Source organism: Rhinoraja longicauda, chromosome 28, assembly GCF_053455715.1.
Source record: "Rhinoraja longicauda isolate Sanriku21f chromosome 28, sRhiLon1.1, whole genome shotgun sequence".
Taxonomy (NCBI): Eukaryota; Metazoa; Chordata; class Chondrichthyes; order Rajiformes; family Arhynchobatidae; genus Rhinoraja; species Rhinoraja longicauda.
The window spans coordinates 624,291-632,366 of record NC_135980.1 but is presented as its reverse complement, the minus strand read 5'-3'; the positions used below and the strand labels follow the sequence as shown (position 1 = coordinate 632,366).

General features: G+C 52.0%; 1 pseudogene; it reads right to left on the bottom strand.

Annotated features, from left to right (window-relative positions):
* Positions 1-1,011: 1,011 nt before the first annotated feature.
* On the bottom strand, positions 1,012-5,944 carry LOC144607336 (histone H2A-like; annotated as a pseudogene).
* Between the last annotated feature and the right edge of the window lie 2,132 nt (positions 5,945-8,076).

The window sequence follows — 8,076 nt, the reverse complement described above, 5'->3', positions numbered from 1 at the left end:
ACGCTCTTTGTAAAAAAAGTTGCCATTCGAGTTCCTGAGTCATTCCTCGTGCACCTTATATCTATGTCCTCTGGTTCTTCATTTCCCTACTCTGGGAAAATACAGTGCATCTACCATATCTATTCCCATGATCTTGAACACCTCTTTTGAATTACATCTCATCCTCCGATGTTCCAAGACCTGCCCAACCTCTCCTTGTAGGTCAGACCCTTCTGCATTCCTTAAACTTAATGATTGTGTTCATTGTTTTTCAAATACTCCTCTTATTTTAGTAAAAACATCTCAAATTCAAGATTCAAGATTCAAGATAGCTTTATTTGTCATCCAATATTGGACGAAATTCAGCCACCCACAGTCCAACAATAAAAGCATTAAATAGGCATTAAAATTACACAACCCCAAAAACACAGTCCAACAATAAAAGCATTAAATAGGCATTAAAATTACACAACCCCAAAAACACACAAAAAAAGAAACATCCATCAAAGAAACATCCATCACAGTGAGTCTCCTCCAGTCCTCTCCTCACTGTGATGGAAGGCCACAATGTCTTTCCCTTCTCCTGCTGTCCTCGCCCGCAGTCAGGTTGTTAAAGTGTTAACAGAATACACGATGGATTCCTGTGGACCGCACAGTAGCTGGAGACCCAGGTTCGATCCTGACTTCTGCTATTGTTTATGTGGACCACAGTCTTGTGACCAAGTGAAACTATTGGTGTTCCATCAGAAAGATGTGTGGGTTTGTAGAATTTTGCAGTTTCTTCAAAATACCCTTATTATGTATGGAGTGGATGACAAATTCATAAAACTCAGAACACTACGGTGAACGGGTGATAAATGGTCGGCGTGGACTCGGTGGGCCGTTTTCGTGTATTTTTTCATGTTGTATTTTTAAACTACAACAGAAATTTAACTATTAAAACAAATATTACACCACGATAAAACTACTTCATGACATATTTAATGGCTTTTAAAAGATCCTTTTGTGTCAAATTGGGTTTGTTATTGTAATTCAGATGCAGATTTTGCTGGGGTGGCCAGTTTTCTTGGGCAGCAACACAGCCTGGATGTTGGGTAAAACCCCACCCTGGGCGATGGTGACACCACCCAACAGCTTGTTGAGCTCCTCATAGTTGCGGATGGCGAGCTGTAGGTGGCGGGGAATGATCCTGGTGTAGGGACATACGGATTGGCGGGGGGGTCTCGAACCCTCGGTTGGGCTAACGGGTCACGTGGTGCGGGAGCGCGAGGTATAGTTGTGTCTGGCGCCAAACTGGAGAGATGAGATTATATTATATTAGCTAGTTAAGTAGTGTGTGTCCAAAGTAAGTGCGTTGCGTCTTGTCACGGTTTTTAACAAGAATAAAGTCTTTTTGATAACATCGCTCGTTTTGGACTCACTACATTGGTGACCTCGAACATAAGATCTGAAGCGAACACGTAGAATATCACAGGTGGGAGCAAGCGCGGGCAAGGTTCACCTACCGCCGTTCTGGGCCCATCAGCCGCACCTGTGGTTTGTGCAGGCGGAATCCCAGTTCCATCTTAAGAGGGTGGAGAAAGACCAGGAGAAGTTCCACCACCTGGTGAGCTGTCTGCAGGCGGAGGTGGCTGCGCGGGTCAGTCAATACCTGACCAGTCCACCCCAAACGGAGCAGTACGTGGGGCTCAAGAGGCTCCTACTGAGGACTTTCGGCTGGAGCCAGAACCAGCGGGCTCTGAAGCTCCTCCATTTACCAGAGCTGGGGCAGCGGCTACCGTCGGAGTTGATGACCGAGATGCTGACCTTGGTGGGCGACCATCAGCCGTGCATGGTTTTTGAAGCGGCTTTTCGGGAGAAACTACCCCGGGACGTCAGGCTAGTGTTGGCCGATGTCTCGTTTGAAGATCCGGTAGCGTTCGCCGAGAAAGCCGACGCGCTCGTCAGGGAGCGGCACACCCGAGACGACTCGGTTAATTGGGTCTCGAGGCCCAGCGGCAGTCGGTGGAGCGGCCGAGAGAGCGACGCATCGGCCGCTATTTCGCAGTCAGCCCGCCAAGAAGGGGCTGCGGAACATGTTTATTGGTCACGGGCTCTAGCAACAGGGCCGAATAGGCGCGGCTGGTGTTTCTTCCATCGGCGGTGGGGCAGTGAGGCCCAAAGCTGCAGAGCCCCGTGTGCGTTTCCGGGAAATGCCTGGGCCCATCGAATGTAGAGGCAGTTTCGATTGGCCGTAATTGCCGCCTCTACGCGACGGACCAAGGTACCGGGATCGTGTTTCTAGTGGATACGGGAGCGGTTGTGAGTATTGTGCCCCTCTACGACTGCGAAGTTCAAGCGGGGGGGAAGGGGCCGCCCCTCATTGCGGTGAACGGTAGCCCCATCCGCACTTACGGTAAAAGGGCTATGTCCCTGTCCTTCGAGTCCAGGACCTACCGTTGGGATTTCATCGTGGCGGATGTGGGCCAGGCCATTTTGGGTGCGGATTTTCTATGGCCGTTTTCGTTGGTCATAGACGTCCGCGGTAGGGGCCTGCAGCCCTCGGCTGGCGTACGGCCCCGAAGTATGGGGCCTGCGGCCCCTCCATGCGCCGCGCCGCCCCACCCAGTTCAGCGATCCAGGCCATCACCACGGCCCCCGGTCAGTTCAATGCGGTCCTAGCGGATTTCCCGCAGCTCCTCGTTCAGCGGTTCGATGCACCTTCCGAGAAGCATGGGGTCGTGCATTTCATTCCGACCGAGGGGCCGCCGGTTTTTGCCCGGGCACGGCGCCTCCCACCCGACAAGCTGGCCATGGCTCGAGAGGAGTTCCTGAACTTGGAGAGGCTGGGAATTGTGCGGCCTTCAAGTAGTCCGTGGGCCTCCCCCTTGCATATAGTTTCCAAAGCATCTGGGGGGTGGAGACCATGTGGGGATTTCCGACGACTTAACGCGGCAACACGGCCAGACCGCTACCCGATTCCACACATACAGGACTTCTCAGCCAGCCTGGAGGGGGCTACAATTTTTTCAAAGATCGATTTAGTGCGGGGATATCATCAGATCCCGGTCCACCCGCCGGACATTCCAAAGACGGCTACCATTACTCCGTTCGGGTTGTTTGAGTGGTTACGCATGCCTTTCGGCCTTAAAAACGCAGCTCAGGCATTCCAGCGTCTCATGGACTGTGTGGGTCGAGGTTTGCCGTTCGTGTTTATTTACCTCGATCACATTTTGATTGCCAGCCGTTCGGTCCAGGAGCACTTAGTCCACCTCCGCACTATATTCCAGAGGCTGCAGGACCACGGCCTGATTTTGCACCCGGCCAAATGCCAATTCGGCCTGTCGGCGGTAGATTTTTTGGGCCACCGGGTTACACCGGCCGGTGCCACACCTTTGCCAGCTAAGGTGGACGCGGTACGCTCTTTTCCACGCCCTACTACCATCAAGGGTTTGCAGGAATTCATGGGCATGGTGAACTTTTATCACCGGTTCGTGCCTGCAGCAGCTCGGGTCAGGCGCCCCCTTTTTCAATGCCTCGCTGGTAACCCCGCTGAGTTTGCGTGGTCCGCAGCTGCAGAGACGGCTTTTGTCGCGGTCAAACAGGCCCTCGCCAACGCCACCATGCTGGTGCACCCGCGCTCCTCTGCCCCCACGTCGCTGACGGTGGACGCCTCAGACATGGCGGTGGGTGGGGTTTTGGAGCAGCAGGTCGAAGGTCAATGGCAGCCCCTGGCGTTTTTCAGCCGGCAGCTCTCGCGAGCCGATCTCAAACAATAGTGCGTTTGATAGGGAGCTCCTGGCCCTCTATTTAGCAGTCCGCCACTTCCGTTATTTTTTGGAAGGCCGTTCTTTTGTGGCCTACACGGATCACAAACCTCTGACATTCGCTTTTGTTAAGGTTTCTGATCCGTGGTCGGCTCGCCAGCAGCGGCACCTCACCCTGATTTCGGAATTTACCACCGATGTCCATCATATTGCGGGTAGGCTTAATGCTGTTGCTGATGCCCTGTCCCGGCTGGCCATTCCCTCCGTAGCCGTGGTAGGCGGACAGGTGGATTTCCAGGAGCTAGCGGAGGCTCAGCGCCTGGAAGGAACTGCCAGGGTGTACGCCTCCACAGCCTCGGGACTGCGTTTGGAGCAGGTGGCGTGTGGCCCCACAGGTACCAAGTTGTGGTGTGACGTTTCCCTTTCACGCCCTCGCCCGGTGGTGCCTGCCGCCCTGCGGCGTAAGGTTTTTGAGGCCATTTTAGGCCTGGCACATCCGTCCATCAGGGCGACTTCAGCCATGGTGGCCGCCCGGTTTGTCTGGCATGGCCTGCGGAAGCAGGTGGCGGCCTGGGCACGTGCCTATATTCCGTGCCAGACATCCAAAGTTCATCGCCATGTCTAGCCCCCATACCAGAGATTGGAGGTCCCACCAGTCCGTTTCACATCCACGTGGATTTGGTGGGTCCATTGCCCTATTCCAGGGGTTATACTCATCTGCTGACGGTGGTGGATCGGTTTACACGTTGGCCGGAGGCGCTCCTATTGTCGGACACCTCGGCGGCCTCCTGTGCACGGGCCCTGGCGTTGCATTGGGTGGCCCGTTTCGGCGTCCCGGCTATCATCACCACAGATCGGGGAGCCCAGTTCACCTTCTCCCTCTGGGCCGTGCTGGCACAGTTGTATGGGTCTCGTTTACAGCAGACCACCGCCTACCATCCCCAATCCAACGGGATGGTGGAGCGTTTCCATCGGCAGCTGAAGGCGTCCCTCTGTGGCCGACTGACCGGCCACGATTGGGCTGACCAGCTGCCTTGGGTCCTCCTCGGCATTCGTACGGCCCCAAAGGCCGAGCTATACACATCCTCAGCCGAGCTCGTCTATGGTTCGCCCCTGCGGGTGCCGGGTGACATTCTCCCTTCCGCCCCCGCCCTGCCGCCGCCCGTCACGTCGGTGTTGGGTTCCCTCCGGGCACGGGTGGGTTCTCTGGCTCCAGTCCCGACCTCCAGGCACGGAAGCACGGCAGTCCACGTCCCGTCGGACTTGCGGGACTGCGATTTCGTGTTCCTTCGGAAAGATTCCCACCGCCCCCCTCTTCGGCCGGTTTATCAGGGCCCGTTCCAGGTGCTTAAAAGAGGGGCTGTCACCTTCACCTTGCAGGTGGGCAATCGCCAGGAGCTCGTTTCGGTATCCCGGCTCAAGCCGGCCCATTTGGTCCAGGACCTCCCTGTGTCGGTGGCCCAGCCTCCGCACAGGGGCCGGCCTGTGGCCGCCCCACTGGTCCCGCCAGCGGCGCCTTGTTTACCACCTCTCGGCCCCCCGCCACCTATGGTTGGGCCCGGGCCGCCGTTCCCGATCAAGCGCTCTCTGTCGCCTACGCCCTCCGCTTCCGTGCCCCCTTCATCACCTCTGGCTGCGGCGCCCTCCCCACCTCCTGTCATGTTGGCGGTATCGGTTTCCCCCCTCCGTACGCGTTCCGGGAGGGAGGTCCGGGCGCCCATGAGGTATGGTTTCGAGGGTTCTGGGGGGGGTCATGTAGGGACATACGGATTGGCGGGGGGGTCTAGAACCCTCGGTTGGGCTAACGGGTCACGTGGTGCGGGAGCGCAAGGTATAGTTGTGTCTGGCGCCAAACTGGAGAGATGAGATTAGATTATATTAGCTAGTTAAGTAGTGTGTGTCCAATGTAAGTGCGTTGCGTCTTGTCACGGATTTTACCAAGAATAAAGTCTTTTTGATAACATCGCTCGTTTTGGACTCACTACACTGGTCTTTTAGTTGTCACGGGCAGCGTTACCCGCCAGTTCCAAGATCTCAGCTGTCAGGTACTCGAGCACCGCCGCTAAATAAACCGGAGCGCCAGCACCAATGCGCTCAGCATAGTGACCCTTCCGCAACAATCGATGGATGCGACCTACCGGGAAATGCAAACCAGCTCGCGAGGAACGGGTCTTGGTTTTCGCGCGTCCTTTTCCTCCAGTTTTACCTCTTCCTGACATCTTCGCTTCACTCCTCATAAACTGAAATGAACCGGATTCCGCGGTCGCAGCTTTGTCACTGATAGAAATTCGAACCGTTTTTATTGGTCAATGGATTCCCCTTTGTTTCTCATTGGTGTTCTCGAAAATCTCAGCGAATGAAAATCGAGATCTTAGCTCTTTATTACTAATTAGCATATGGCATCAACCCGAGAATTTGACACTTTCTCTTGGACGCCGTCTGACCCGCTGATTATTTCAAACGGTATCTATTTTTATTTTATGGTCCGTTTTGGACTTCCAATTAAATTAAGTTGATTAGGGAAGTGTATTTCCCTACGTAATTAGGGATATTAAGTTGATTAGTTGAAGTGTACAATTGATTTAAATAGGTTTCCTTAATATTAGACATTGAAATACTATAATGTAATGTAGCAGCAATAACTTTTATCACTTCTGATTTGTAAAAAGATAATGAATTAATTGGATTTAGGGGGGGGAGGGGGGATAGTGAGACACAAATCTCGCAACCAGGCTTAAATATGTGTACTGGAGGCACAGGGAACTGCAGATCAGGGCAAAAAACAAGCGCTGAAGGAACTTACCAGGTCAGGCAGTATCAGTGGAGAGAATGGACAGACGACATTGCTTCTTGCAGAGATTGGTGAATATCTGGAACTTTCTCCCCTGGTAGGTTGTGGGGGTGAGGTATTTAAAGAAGCGGTAGATTTTTTTTAACTGAAAGGGGTAGATCAATGAATGAAATGGCGTAAAAGGGGAGATGAGGTTTATTGTAGATCTGCCAAAAACCCCGTATTCAATGGTGCAGCAGGCTTGAGGGGGCCACTAATCTACTCCTACTCCGATTTTATTAGATCATACAATTCTTTTTCAACATGTCACAGAGTCACAGTGTAGAAACCAGCCCTTCGACCCGACTTTCCCAATCCGAACAAGAACCACCATCTACGCACGTCCCACCTGCCTACTTCTGGCGAATATCACACAAAAACATTCCTATCCATGTACCTGTCCAAATGTCTTTTAAATGTTGTCACAGTGTGTACTTCAACTACCTCCTCTGGTAACTCATTCCTGCATGAAAAGTTTGCCCCTCAGATTCCTAATACAAGTTCATAAATGATCGGATCAGAATTAGGCCATTTGGCCCATCAAATCTACTCAAAGTAAATGCCAGCATTGCATTTGCCTGTCCTCCTACTGATTCGAATTTCAAATTAACTTTTTGGGAATCTTGCAACCAGTCCCTTTGCAACTCCAATTTCCGAATTCTCAACCAATTTAAAAAATAGTCTACATCTTTAATTCTGCTACCAAAAATGCATGACTCCGCACTTTGCTACGCTGTATTCCATCTGCCACTTCTTTGCGCACTCTCCCAACGTGTTTGTCGTTCTGCAGAGTCCCTGCTTTCTCTACACTAGCTGCCCATCCACCTAACTTCGTATCATCTGCAAACTTGGCCACAAAACCTTCAATTCCTGCATCCAAATCATTGATATACAATGTGAAGAGTAGCTGCCCCCACCGGCCCCTGTGGAACTCCATTAGTCACTGGCAGCCAAACAGAAAAAGCCCCCTTTATTACCACTCTTTGTCTTCTGCCATCCAGCCAACCTGCTATCCTTCCTTCTGGTACCATGGGCTCTCGTCTTCTTTAGCAACCTCACGTGCAGCACCAAATCTAGGTAAAAAACATCAATTGACTCGCTTTAGTCTATCCTGCTACTTACTTCCACAAAAAAACTCCAACAGATTAGTCAGGCAAGATCTTCCCTTCACAAAACCATGCTGACTTTGGCCTATTTTATCATGAGCTTCAAAGTAATCAGAAACACCCTTTAGAATGGACACTAAAATCTTACCAACCACTTGAGTCAGGCCAACCTGCCTATAGTTTCCACTCTTCTGCTTCGCTCCCTTTTTTGAGCAGCGGAGTAATATTTGCAATTTTCCAATCAATGGAAATCTTTCCCCTCTTACCTAAACACTTTGTCCGCTGGTTCTTGAAACTGTAAGAGTAAATTAAACATGACCTGTATGAGAATTAACTGCTTCTCTATTCACGATAACTTGTTAGACAAGGAGAAAAGTGAAGCAAGAGGTCATAAGGTCATGCGTGATAGGAGTAG